At 42.5% G+C, this 15,433-nt stretch overlaps 1 protein-coding gene across 7 annotated transcripts in view; it reads left to right on the forward strand.

Moving 5' to 3' along the window:
* arhgef28a (Rho guanine nucleotide exchange factor (GEF) 28a) overlaps nt 1-15,433 on the forward strand; it is a 136,114-nt gene that overhangs the window by 20,234 nt on the left and 100,447 nt on the right. The window lies entirely within an intron of this gene.

Consider the following 15,433-nt stretch of genomic DNA (forward strand, 5'->3'; position numbering starts at 1 on the left):
GGTTTTCAGGGGAAATGGGAAGTGAGCCTGTGCTTTTTCATCTTCTCGTCAAGACCAGTTTTCGGGGATCTAGTTTATTTTATGCCTGCTATGTTAGGTTAACAGACACTTTAAAGGAAACCTATTCAGATGATTTACAATACTTTACAGTCATTACATTTCAGGTTTTTTTCTGGGTCAAAAAGGGGCTTAGGTGGTGGGTGGCAGGGGGCATGGCAATGGGTGCTACGAAATGGCCCCCATCTTGGCGGTGTAGAGAAATGTTTGCATTATTAAGCCAATTTCCTATGAAGGCACAAGGTGAGAGGCAGATGCAGACACAGGAGTCAGATGGTTGGAGTATTACAATGTTTAATAATCCAAAAGGACTAGGCAAGAGAATGGTCGTGGACAGGCTAAAGGTCAAAACCAGATCAGAGTCCAGGAGGTACAGAGTGACAGTCAGCCGCGTGGTCAAGGCAGACAGAATGGTCAGGCAGGTGGGTACAGAGTCCAGAAACAGGCAAGGGTCAAAACCGGGAGGACTAGAAAAAGGAGAATAGCAAAAAGGAGTACGGGAAAAACACGCTGATTGACTTGACTAAACATACAAGACGAACTGGCACAGAGAGACAGGAAACACAGGGATAAATACACCGGGGGAAAAAAACGACACCTGGAGGGGGTGGAGACAATCACAGGAACAGGTGAAATAGATCAGGGCATGACATTTCCTGCAATTCTACAATTCTGAGAGAAAATGTTGGTTTTAAATTGAATTCCCTTCAATTCTATGCATTTCACCATGGCTAATGCGGTGTATTTTTGCTTAAATAACAAAATCAATACTGCTATATTAATTGTTTGGAGAATTTTCAATTCTCCCTGACTGTCTAGATTTTATTTTGGTTATTGTTGGTTGTCAAAGATTATATTATAACAAAAATATGCCACTATCTTTTTCTACATACTTTATATCTGGCTTTAGTCATTTACGTTTATACAAAGTGTTATTCCATCCCAAAATGTATATAATGTATATACATACATATATATATAAACTTTACTCGGCCCGCCCAAGGATCTCAATGGCAGAAATATCCCTGCATTTCAGAGAGTGACATGTACTGTATTCTGTCGGTAGCTAATGTGAAGCAATGGAATGTGTAGATATGAGGTAAACCGATGCTGGCATTAAGACCACACTCAACGAGCTGTATAAGGCCATAAGCCAACAAGAAAATACTCATCCAAAAACAGCGCTCCTAGTGGCTGTTGATTTTAATGCAGGAAAACTTAAATCTGTTTGACCTCGTTTCTACCAGCATGTCACCTGCGCAACTAGAGAGAAAACAATTCTCGATCACCTTTACTCTACACACAGAAACACATACAAAGCTCTCCCTTGCCTCCATTTGGCAAATCTAACCATAACTTTATCCTCCTGATTACTGCTTACAAGCAAAACTCAAACAGGGCGTACCAGTGACTAAGCTACAGGACTGTTTCGTTAGCAAAGACTGGAATATGTTCCGGGATTCATCCGATGGCATTGAGGAGTTTACCACATCAGTCACTGGCTCCATTAGTAAGTGCATCGACAGTGACCATACTTTACGTATATATCTCAAACAGAAGCCATGGATCTGCCCTGCCTTTCTAAAGTTTCTGAAAGCCAAGTTAATAAACAGATCACTGACCATCTCAAATCCCACCGTACCTTCTCTGCTGTGCAATACGGTTTCCGAGCTGGTCACGGGTGCACCTCAGCCATGCTCAAGGTACTAAACAATATCATGACTGTCATCGATAAAAGACAGTACTGTGCAGCCGTCTTCATCGACCTGGCCAAGGCTTTCGACTCTGTCAATCACCGTATTCTTATCAGCAGACTCAATAGCCTTGGTTTCTCAAATGACTGCCTCACCTGGTTCACCAACTACTTCGCAGACAGAGTTCAGTGTGTAAAATCGGAGGGCCTGTTGTCCGGACCTCTGGCAGTCTCTATGGGGGTACCACAGGGATCAATTATCGGGCCGACTCTTTTCTCTGTATAGATCAACGATGTCGCTCTTGCTGCGGGTGATTCCCTGATCCACCTCTACGCAGACAACACCATTCCGTATACATCTGGCCCTTCTTTGGACACTGTTAACTAACATTCAAACAGGCTTCAATGCCATACAACACTCCTTCTGATGCCTCCAACTGCTCTTAAACACTAGCAAAACCAAATGCATGCTTTTCAACCGTTTGCTGCCCACACCCGCCCGCCCGACTAGCATCACTACTCTGGATGGTTCTGACCTAGAATACGTGGACAACTACAAATACCTAGGTGTCTGGCTAGACTGTAAACTCTCCTTCCAGACTCATATCAAACATCTCCAATCCAAAATCAAATCTAGAACTGGCTTTCTATTTCGCAACAAAGCCTCCTTCACTCATACCGCCAAACTTACCCTAGTAAAACTGAGGATCCTTCCGATCCTCGACTTCGGCGATGTCATCTACAAAATAGCTTCCAATACTCTACTCACCAAATTGCATGCAGTCTATCAATCACAGTGCCATCCGTTTTGTTACCAAAGCACCTTATACCACCCACCACTGCGACCTGTATGCTCTAGTCGGCTGGCCCTAGCTACATATTTGTCGCCAGACCCACTGGCTCCAGGTCATCTATAAGTCTATGCTAGGTAAAGCTCCGCCTTACCTCAGATCACTGGTCACGATAACAACACCCACCCGTAGCACGCGCTCCAGCAGTATATCTCACTGGTCATCCCCAAAGCCAACACCTCCTTTGGCCGCCTTTCCTTCCAGTTCTCTGCTGCCAGTGACTGGAACGATTGCAAAAATTGCTGAAGCTGGAGACTTACATTTCCCTCACACTCGGATTGCTGATGTTTAAATTTAGTAACGGCTTTCTTCTATCTCCTCCTCTGACGAAGAGGTGTAGCAAGGATCGGACCAAAATGCAGCGTGATGGTTACTCATGTTCTTTAATGAAAAAATTAACTATACATGAAATAACCAAATATACAAAACAACAAACGGAACGTGAAAACCTATACAGCCTATCTTGTGACAACAAACACAAAGACAGGAACAATCACCCACGAAACACTCAAAGAATATGGCTGCCTAAATATGGTTCCCAATCAGAGACAACGAAAATCACCTACCTCTGATTAAGAACCGCCTCAAGGCAACCATAGACTTTCCTAGACAACCCTACTCAGCCACAAACCCAATACCTACTAAAACCCCAATACAAAAACACACCACAAAATAAACCCATGTCACACCCTGGCCTGACCAAATAAATGAAGACAAACATACATACTTCGACCAGGGCGTGACAGAACCCCCCCTAAGGTGCGGACTCCCGGACGCACATCAAAACAATAGGGAGGGTCCGGGTGGGTGTCTGTCCATGGTGGTGGCTCCGGCTCGGGACGTGGACCCCACTCCATCAATGTCTTAATTCCTCCCCCTCGCGTCCTAGGATAGTCCACCCTCGCCGCCGACCATGGCCGAGTAGTCCTCACCCAGAACCCCACTGGACTGAGGGGCAGCTCGGGACTGAGGGGCAGCTCGGGACTGAGGGGCAGCTCAGCACTGAGGGGAAGCTCAGCACTGAGGGGAAGCTCAGCACTGAGAGGAAGCTCAGCACTGAGGGGAAACTTAGCACTGAGGAGAAGCTCAGCACAGAGAGGAAGCCCAGCACTGAGAGGAAGCCCAGCACTGAGAGGAAGCCCAGCACTGAGAGGAAGCCCAGCACTGAGAGGAAGCTCAGGCAGGTAATTGGCTCTGGCAGATCCTGGCTAGCTGGCGGATCTGGAAGGGTCTGGTTGACTGGCAGATCTGGAAGAGTCTGGCTGACTGGCAGATCTGGAAGATCATGGCTGACTGGCGGATCTGGAAGATCATGGCTGACTGGCGGATCCTGGCTGACTGGCGGATCTAGCTGCTCTGGCTGCTCCATGTAGACTGGCAGCTCTGGCTGCTCCATGCAGACTGGCAGCTCTGGCTGCTCCATGCAGACTGGCAGCTCTGGCTGCTCTATGCAGACTGGCAGCTCTATGCAGACTGGCAGCTCTGGCTGCTCCATGCAAACTGGCAGCTCTGGCTGCTCCATGCAGACTGGCAGCTCTGGCTGCTCCATGCAGACTGACAGCTCTGGCTGCTCCATGCAGACTGACAGCTCAGGCTGCTCTATTCAGACTGACAGTTCTGGCTGCTCCATGCAGACTGACAGCTCAGGCTGCTCTATTCAGACTGACAGTTCAGGCTACACTCCCCTGGTTTATCCCAGGGTCCTCTCCCATCGAGGATTTCCTCCCAAGTCCAGAAATTCTTGTTGCGCTGCTCCTGCTGCTGCTGTTGCCTGTTACCACGCCACTTGGTCCTGTTGTGGTGGGTGACTCTGTAACAGCTTTCTTCTATCTCCTCCTCTGACGAAGAGGTGTAGCAAGGATCGGACCAAAATGCAGCGTGGTGGTTACTCATGTTCTTTAATGAAAAAATGAACTATACATGAAATAACCAAATATACAAAACAACAAATGGAACGTGAAAACCTATACAGCCTATCTTGTGACAACAAACACAAAGACAGGAACAATCACCCACGAAACACTCAAAGAATATGGCTGCCTAAATATGGTTCCCAATCAGAGACAACGAAAATCACCTGCCTCTGATTAAGAACCGCCTCAGGCAACCATAGACTTTCCTAGACAACCCTACTCAGCCACAAACCCAATACCTACTAAAACCCCAATACAAAAACACACCACAAAATAAACCCATGTCACACCCTGGCCTGACCAAATAAATGAAGACAAACATACATACTTCGACCAGGGCGTGACACCGAGTAGCTAATCGATCGCTGCAGCTGTACATAGCCCATCTGTAAATAGCCCACCCAATCTACCTACCTCATCCCCATATTGTTTTTTATTTACTTTGCTGCTCTTTTGCACACCAGTATCACTACTTACAAACCATCATCTGCTCATCTATCATTCCAGTGTTAATCTGCTAAATTTTTATTACTTTGCTACTGTGGCCTATTTATTGCCTTACCTCCTCATGCTATTTGCACACACTGTATATAGACTTTTTAACATTATTGACTGTACGCTTGTTTATTCCATGTGTAACTCTGTGTTGTTGTTTCTGTCGCACTGCTTTGCTTTATCTTGGCCAGGTCGCAGTTGTAAATTAGAACTTGTTCTAAACTGGCTTACCTGGTTAAATAAAATAAAGGTGAAATAAAAAAATAAAAAAAAACATAATTTTGTGGTGCCCCAACTTTCTAGTTAGTTACATTTACTTGATGAACTTAATTAGGTAATATTAATTACAGAGAAATTATTTTATAGAATAGCATGTCATATCACTTACACCGTTATAGAAAAGACACGACAACACTGATCTAAAGGCTAGAGCTGCGGCTTTCAAGGAGCGGGACACTAACCCGGGCACTTCTAAGAAATCCTGCAAATTGTATTTGTCACAGGCGCCGAATACAACAGTGAAATGGTTACTCACAAGCCCTTAACCAACAGTGCAGTTCATGAAATAGAGTATATTTTTTAAATAACACAATAACAATAACGAGGCTATATACAGGGGGAACCGGTACTGAGTCAATGTGTGGGGGTACAGGTTAGTCGCATCCTCCGATACTTCAACCTTGACGTCCACTGCTATGCCGATGACACCCAGATCTACCTCAGCACCAAATCCCTCCTCAACCACCTCTGACCCAAATTGAATCCTGCCTCTTCAATAAAAACGTGGATGCAACAAAACGTCCTCAAGCTCAACAGTGATAAAACGGAACTCCTCCTCATAGGCACCAAATCTACCCTCACTAAAGACGACACCACTGTCTCTCCCTCCCCCCAAACACATAACCTTGGTGTCATCCTGCACACCACCCTCTCCTTTGACCACCACATAAGACCGACTGTCAAATCCTCATTCTTCCACCACCGCAACATTGTCGCCCCCCTCCCCTCCCCTTACCCTACCCCACCCCTTACGCTAAACCGGCTTCGTATCCAAACCCCATACATTATGCTGATACATCACACTCTTTCCCTTCTTTGAGCCCACCCCTCTCTTTGTTCATGGTTTTTTAGTCTTATGTTGTTTTGTTTTCACTCCTGTTTTTTTTTTTCATTTCTACGTTGTAACGCGACATTGGGTCCTTGAAAAGCACTATATAATTCCCATGTATTATTATTATTATTACCACTATGGCTAAATTCAAACTATGCCTACTTGGACACAAAAGTAATAATCAAGTCTATTTCAATTTATCAAGCTAGTGAAAGCATAAGAACATTAGTCATACTGAGAAGGCAAGGGTGAAGAAGGGGATAGAGAAAGGTATCCACTCTCTACAGTGTACATACAGACCAAGTTCACCCACAGCTTCTTACATAAGAGGGACGATTGTGTTTGGTGAATCGTGCCGTTGAATGCTTACCCGTCTCTTCGGAAAGGTCACGTATTGTCTGTGTGCCTGAGTGTCAGTCTACATTAGGGGACAGGAATCTCAGTTGGCTCTGTCGCTCTCCTCCCTGTCTCTCTCTCTGTCTCTCTCTCTGTCTCTCTCTCTGTTTCTCTCTCTCTGTTTCTCTCTCTGTTTCTCTCTCTCTGTTTCTCTCTCTCTCTCTCTCTGTCTCTCTCTGTTTCTCTCTCTCTGTTTCTCTCTCTGTTTCTCTCTCTCTCTCTCGCACTCTCTCAGAGCTTCAAGCGCCTCAGTGTCCACATTACTAAGGAATTGTCATGGTCCACACATACCAACACTGTCGTGAAGAAGGCAAGACAACGTCTCTTCCCCTTCAGGACGGTGAATAGAGTCGGCATGGGCCCTCAGATCCTCAAAAAGTTCTACAGCTACATCATTGAGAGCATCTTGACTGGCTGCAACACCGCTTGGTATGGCAACTACAGAGGGTAGTGCGTACTGCTCAGCACATCACTGGGGCTAAGCTCCCTGCCATCCAAGACATCTATACCAGGTGGTGTCAGAGTAAGGCCCTAAAAATGGTCAAAGACTCCAGCCACCCAAGTCATAGAGCGTTCTACCCTTTTTGCATGAACTCATTTGACTCATCACATACGCTGCTGCTACTGTTTATTATCTGTACACATCTACCTCAATTATGTACACAACTACCTCAATTATGTACACATCTACCTCACATTTACACATCTACCTCAATTACCTCATACCCCTGCACATCGACTCTGTACTGGTACCCTGAATATATAGCCGACAATTCCAAAATATGGGACTCATGGGCGAGGACTTGAGTCTTGATAAAAAGTTGGAAGGAGAAGTAATAATTCGTTAATAATTTTTTTCTTACTTTTTTTCTCTCTGCATAGTTTTGATTTGATTATCTAAAAACAGAATTTGAAAAGCTTATGCAAATTTGTCATACAGTACATCTGATGCCTTTTAGAATTGTTTTATAAATTAGTTACTTGACATTTTTCACCCCCCAAAATTTGTTGACTGAACTTTGACCTGCACTGTACACTACATGACCAAAAGTATGTGGACACCTGTTTGTCGAACATCTCATTCTCTCCACTAGATGTTGGAACATTGCTGCAGGGACTTGCTTCCATTAAGCCACAAGAGCATTCGTGAGGTTGGGCACCACTGATGTTGGGCGATTAGGCTTGGCTCACGGTCGGTGTTCCAAAGGTGTTCGATGGGGTTGAGGTCAGGGCTCTGTCCAGGCCAGTCAAGTTATTCCACATTGATCTCGACAAACCATTTCTATATGGACCTCGCTTTGTGCGCAGGGGCATTGTCATGCCTTAACAGGAAAGGGCCTTCCCCGAACTTTTGCCACAAAGCACAGAATTGTCTAGAATGTGATTGTATGCTGTACCGTTAAGATTTCCCCTCACTGGAACTAAGGGGTCTATCCCAAACCATGAAAAACAGCCACCGACCATTATTCCTCCAACACTTAACAGTTGGCAATATGCTTTGGGGTAGGTAGCGTTCATCTGGCATTTGCCAAACCCAGATTTGTCCGTCAGACTGCCAGATGGTGAATCGTAATTCATCACTCCAGAGAACGTAATTCCACTGCTCCAGAGTCTGATGGTGTTGGGCTTTACACCACTCCAGCCGCCGCTTGCTATTGCGCATAGTGATCTTAGGCTTTTGTGTGTCTACTCTGCCGTGGAAACCCATTTCATGAAGCTCCTTTTGAACAGTTATTGTACCTACAGTTCCTAGTCCAGTAATTGGGTCATGGTTACATGGTACATCGTCAAACATTTGTGGTACAGTAGTGGTAAGTAACCTTGGCAACGAAGAAGACAGATATGGAGAGAAAGTTCAAGTGTAGGACAGAAATTCAGAATGAAGAGATATAAAGCTATTTCCATAGCAACTCTACCCTTCCTTCTTAGTCCTACAGGAAAGAATAGAGGCTTGACTGACTATTCCCTCTCTTTTTAAAACCAAGTCATTCAGTGTGACAAAGTGACTCTCTTTTTAAAACCAAGTCATTCAGTGTGACAAAGGGACTCTCTTTTTAAAACCAAGTCATTCAGTGTGATAAAACCAAGTCATTCAGTGTGAGAAAGGGACTCTCTTTTTAAAACCAAGTCATTCAGTGTGACAAAGGGGAATAGGAAGGATGTGTGCTCTGCCCTGCAGGCAGCTTGTCCCTCCAACACACTGGCTTTATTAAAACACACTGAGCAGGTTTAGAGGGTTACCTTGAGCTTGTGTGTGTGGTGTGTGTCTGGTCTCTGCTCGCTTCTGTCAATGGCATTATCAGGGTGGGAACCCTAGCACTGTCACTGTCAATGTCTCAACTCTTCATATGAGGAAGAGTCACTGATGATGCGTCCCAAATGACACCATATTTCCTATTTAGTACACTAGTTTTGACCAGGACCCAGAGTTCTTGTTAAAAGGAGTGCGCTATATGGTATAGTGAACAGGGTTCCATTTGGTACGCAATCTGAATCAAACGGGTGAATTTCCCAAATGCCTCATAGCTAACGTGGTACTTTATTTTTCTCACGACCCAGCCTTAAGCTAAAAGTCAGTTAGGAATACTCCTCAATGCACAGGAGAAAGTTAAAATGCTTACGACTTGTTGTAATAACTAACACCTGTGTGAAGTACCTGACCTGCCTTGTTGGTATGCATTCTCCATATAAAGTCTAGGCTTCACACAGCGTGACACGCAACATGACACCTACCCGGATTGTGTGTTAGCTAGAGTAGGTCTAAATACGGGACCATCTATGTGCTAGGTACAGTATATAGCATTGATATGTGCTAGCTTAGCTGTATACAATATACTGTGTGTGTGCAGTCAGAGTATATTCGCTTACATTTATGTCAGCGTTCACACCTGACCTGGAGCCATAATAAGTGTGTTTAGGTCTAGAGAGCAGATGTGTAGTATGTAATGTATACAGTAAGTTTGGACGGTGAGGATATCGTATGAAAGATAACAGGTTTAGGGATGTATAGCAGAGATGTTAGAGGCTACAATGTTCTAATATGGAGGGTTTGTCACCTCTGTCTGTCTTCATCTATTTTAAGGAACACAGCGTTTAGTTTAGTTTATTAGGATCCCCATTAGCTACTGCACATGCAGATGCTACTCTTCCTGGGTTCCACATAAAACGTACAATACATGACAAAGAACAGAACAGTTATAGACAAGAACAGCATAAGATATTACATTAAATTCTAAATAAAAAATATAAATAAAATAATAAGTATATATAGAAATACACCAAGCAACAACAAAAATACTCTTTACACACTATTCATATATACAGCACATATACAGCGCATTCGGAAAGTATTCAGACCCCCTGACTTGTTCCACATTTTGTTAAGTTACAGCCTTTTTCTAAAATGGATTCAATATTTTTATTTATTTATAAAAAAATACAAAACTGAAATATCACATTTACCTAAGTATTCAGACCCTTTACTCAGTACTTTGTTGAAGCACCTTTGGCAGCGATTACAGCCTCGAGTCTTCTTGGGTATGACGCTACAAGCTTGGCACACCTGTATTTGAGGAGTTTCTTTCATTCTTCAGATCTTCTCAAGACCCTTCAGGTTGGATGGGGAGCGTCGCTGCACAGCTATTTTGAGGTCTCTCAAGAGATGTTCGATCGGGTTCAGGTCTGGGCTCTGGCTGGGCCACTCAAGGACATTCAGAGACTTGTCCAGAAGCCACTCCTTCGATGTCTTGGCTGTGTGCTTAGGGTCGTTAACCTGTTGTAAGGTGAACCTTCGCCCCAGTCTGAAGTCCTGAGCGATCTGGAGTAGGTTGTCATTGATGGCCTCTCTGTACTGTGCTCCGTTCATCTTTCCCTTGATCCTGATTAGTCTCTCAGTCCTTGCAGCTGAAAAACATCCCCACAGCATGATGCTGCCACCACCATGCTTCACCGTAGGGATGGTGCCAAATTTTTTCCAGACGTGATGCTTGGCACACAGGCCAAAGAGTTCAATCTTGGTTTCATCAGATCAGCGAATATCAGCGAATATAAGGCTTGATTGGTGGAGTGCTGCAGAGATGGTTGTCCTTCTGGAATGTTCTCCCACCTCCACAGAGGCACTCTGGAACTCTGTCAGAGTGACCATCGGGTTCTTGGTCACCTCCCTAACCAAGGCCATTCTCCCCCGATTGCTCAGTTTGGCCAGGTAGCCAGCTCTAGGGAGAGACTTTGTGGATCCAAACTTCTTCCATTTAGGGAATAATGGAGGCCTTTGTGTTCTTGGGGATCTTCAATATTTTAGATATTTGTTGGTTCCCTTCCCCCGATCTGTGCCTCAACACAATCCTGTCTCGCGGAGCTCTACGGACAATTCCTTCGACCTCATGGCTTGGTTTTTGTTCTGACATGCACTGTCAACTGTGGGACCTTATATAGACAGTTGTGTGCCTTTCCAAATCATGTGCAATCAATTTAATTTTCCACAGATGGACTCCAATCAAGTTGTAGAAACATCTCAAGGATGATCCAACAGGATGCACCTAAGCTCAATGTCGAGTCTCATAGCGAAGGGTCTGAATACTTATGTAAATAAGTATTTCAGTTTTTTTATGTGTAATACATTTGCAACAATTTATAAAAACCTGTTTTCATTTTGTCATTATGGGGTATTGTGTGTAGATTGATGAGGTGGAAAAAGGATATAATTAATTTTAGAATAAGGCTGTAACGTAACGAAATTAGGAAAAAGTCAAGGGGTCTGAATATTTTCAGAATGCACTGTACATATTCATATTCTTATATACAGTACAGTTAAATTAGATCTTTAGAAAGAGGAAAGGCGCTGTGATACAATGTTTTTTATCTGTTTTTTTAAGCTAAATTTGCTTTTCTCCCGAGTAACCACCAGAGTATTCCATAATGACATGGCTCTATATATAACTGAGAGAAACATTAAATCTGTTTACGCTTTCAGTTTCTTCTTAACCCTCTACCATGAAAGACTATCATGCATGTCGTTGATGTTAGTTCTGTGGGAGCAGTTGAGGACAAGGCGTGCTGCTTTGTTTTGAGACAGCTGCAGCTTTGCCAGGTCTTTCTTTGCTGCACCTGACAATATTACCGAACAGTAATCAAGATGGGACAAGACCAGAGCCCGATCAACTATGGATCTTTGTGTCAAAAACACAGAACTAATTTTTATAACAGACATACCATCTTCACAACAACTTTGTCAATATGACTTGACCATGACAATTGATCATCCAATGTTACTCCTATGAGTTCAGCTTCTTCAACTTGATCAGTGTTCACACCCTTTATGCACAACTCCAGTTGAGGTTTAGGTCAAAGAGAATGCTTTGAACCAAATACAATGCTTTTGATTTCACACGTATTCAAGACCAGTTTATTGTTAATTATGGCTGTAGGTGCTGATGTGTAGAGTGTGCAATCATCAGCATACACAGTCATTTAAGCTTGTTGTAAGACAAGTGGCAAATCATTTGAACAAATAGAGAACAGTAACGGCATATCTGATGTTAGAGAAGCTTCCATTGAACACTCTCTTGAGTTCGATTGGATAGATAACTCTCCAACCATTTTTTATTTATTTAACTAGGGAAGTCAGTTAAAAACAAATTCTTATTTACAATGAAAGCCTACCCCTTGGCCAATTGTGCGCCGCCCACAGCCGGTTGTGATACAGCCTGGAATTGAACCAGGGTCTGTAGTGACATCACTAGCACTGAGATGCAGTGTCTTAGACCGCTGTGCCACTTAGGAGCCCATGTGATGGCAGGTGATGTAAAGTCATAAAAAGTGATTTTTTTTCAGTAACAAATTATGATCAATAACATCAAACACTGCACTGAAATCTAACAATACAGCTCCAACTATAATGTTAGTATCCATTTCATTTAGCCAATCATTCAGTCATCTGAGTCAGTGCAGATGAAGTTGAGTGCCCTTCCCTATATGCATGCTGAAAGTCAGTAGTTAACTAGCATTGTATTTGTTCAAACAATTTCCTCCGTCAGTTTACCAAGAACAGGCAGCAAGCAAATTGGTCGGCTGTTAGAGCCAACAATGGGTTCTTCATTATTTTTAGGTAGTGGAATTACTTTAGCTTCCTTCCAAGCCTGCGGACACACTCCTTTAGGCATTGGTTAAAAACATAGCAAATAGGGATGGCAATACAGTCTGCTACCATTCTCAATAGTTTCCCATCTAGGTTGTCTATACCTGGTGGCTTAACATTATTGATGGATAACAATAGTTTCCCATCTAGGTTGTCTATACCTGGTGGCTTAACATTATTGATGGATAACAATAGTTTCCCATCTAGGTTGTCTATACCTGGTGGCATAACATTATTGATGGATAACAATAGTTTCCCATCTAGGTTGTCTATACCTGGTGGCTTAACATTATTGATGGATAACAATAGTTTCCCATCTAGGTTGTCTATACCTGGTGGTTTATCATTATTGATGGATAACAATAGTTTCCCATCTAGGTTGTCTATACCTGGTGGCTTAACATTATTGATGGATAACAATAGTTTCCCATCTAGGTTGTCTATACCTGGTGGCTTAACATTATTGATGGATAACAATAGTTTCCCATCTAGGTTGTCTATACCTGGTGGTTTATCATTATTGATGGATAACAATAGTTTCCCATCTAGGTTGTCTATACCTGGTGGCTTAACATTATTGATGGATAACAATAGTTTCCCATCTAGGTTGTCTATACCTGGTGGCTTAACATTATTGATGGATAACAATAGTTTCCCATCTAGGTTGTCTATACCTGGTGGCTTAACATTATTGATGGATAACAATAGTTTCCCATCTAGGTTGTCTATACCTGGTGGCATATCATTATTGATGGATAACAATAGTTTCCCATCTAGGTTGTCTATACCTGGTGGCATAACATTATTGATGGATAACAATAGTTTCCCATCTAGGTTGTCTATACCTGGTGGCATATCATTATTGATGGATAACAATAGTTTCCCATCTAGGTTGTCTATACCTGGTGGCATAACATTATTGATGGATAACAATAGTTTCCCATCTAGGTTGTCTATACCTGGTGGCATATCATTATTGATGGATAACAATAGTTTCCCATCTAGGTTGTCTATACCTGGTGGCATATCATTATTGATGGATAACAATAGTTTCCCATCTAGGTTGTCTATACCTGGTGGCATATCATTATTGATGGATAACAATAGTTTCCCATCTAGGTTGTCTATACCTGGTGGCATAACATTATTGATGGATAACAATAGTTTCCCATCTAGGTTGTCTATACCTGGTGGCATAACATTATTGATGGATAACAATAGTTTCCCATCTAGGTTGTCTATACCTGGTGGCTTAACATTATTGATGGATAACAATAGTTTCCCATCTAGGTTGTCTATACCTGGTGGCTTAACATTATTGATGGATAACAATAGTTTCCCATCTAGGTTGTCTATACCTGGTGGCTTAACATTATTGATGGATAACAATAGTTTCCCATCTAGGTTGTCTATACCTGGTGGCTTAACATTATTGATGGATAACAATAGTTTCCCATCTAGGTTGTCTATACCTGGTGGCTTAACATTATTGATGGATAACAATAGTTTCCCATCTAGGTTGTCTATACCTGGTGGTTTATCATTATTGATGGATAACAATAGTTTCCCATCTAGGTTGTCTATACCTGGTGGCATAACATTATTGATGGATAACAATAGTTTCCCATCTAGGTTGTCTATACCTGGTGGCATAACATTATGGATAACAATAGATCTAGGATCTAACAATTATTGATGGATAACAATAGTTTCCCATCTAGGTTGTCTATACCTGGTGGCATAACATTATTGATGGATAACAATAGTTTCCCATCTAGGTTGTCTATACCTGGTGGCATAACATTATTGATGGATAACAATAGTTTCCCATCTAGGTTGTCTATACCTGGTGGCATAACATTATTGATGGATAACAATAGTTTCCCATCTAGGTTGTCTATACCTGGTGGCATAACATTATTGATGGATAACAATAGTTTCCCATCTAGGTTGTCTATACCTGGTGGCTTAACATTATTGATGGATAACAATAGTTTCCCATCTAGGTTGTCTATACCTGGTGGCTTAACATTATTGATGGATAACAATAGTTTCCCATCTAGGTTGTCTATACCTGGTGGCATAACATTATTGATGGATAACAATAGTTTCCCATCTAGGTTGTCTATACCTGGTGGCTTAACATTATTGATGGATAACAATAGTTTCCCATCTAGGTTGTCTATACCTGGTGGCTTAACATTATTGATGGATAACAATAGTTTCCCATCTAGGTTGTCTATACCTGGTGGCTTAACATTATTGATGGATAACAATAGTTTCCCATCTAGGTTGTCTATACCTGGTGGCTTAACATTATTGATGGATAACAATAGTTTCCCATCTAGGTTGTCTATACCTGGTGGCTTAACATTATTGATGGATAACAATAGTTTCCCATCTAGGTTGTCTATACCTGGTGGCTTAACATTATTGATGGATAACAATAGTTTCCCATCTAGGTTGTCTATACCTGGTGGCTTAACATTATTGATGGATAACAATAGTTTCCCATCTAGGTTGTCTATACCTGGTGGCTTAACATTATTGATGGATAACAATAGTTTCCCATCTAGGTTGTCTATACCTGGTGGCTTAACATTATTGATGGATAACAATAGTTTCCCATCTAGGTTGTCTATACCTGGTGGCTTAACATTATTGATGGATAACAATAGTTTCCCATCTAGGTTGTCTATACCTGGTGGCTTAACATTATTGATGGATAACAATAGTTTCCCATCTAGGTTGTCTATACCTGGTGGCTTAACATTATTGATG

This window comes from Oncorhynchus keta, chromosome 9 (genome assembly GCF_023373465.1).
Source record: "Oncorhynchus keta strain PuntledgeMale-10-30-2019 chromosome 9, Oket_V2, whole genome shotgun sequence".
NCBI classification, from domain to species: Eukaryota; Metazoa; Chordata; class Actinopteri; order Salmoniformes; family Salmonidae; genus Oncorhynchus; species Oncorhynchus keta.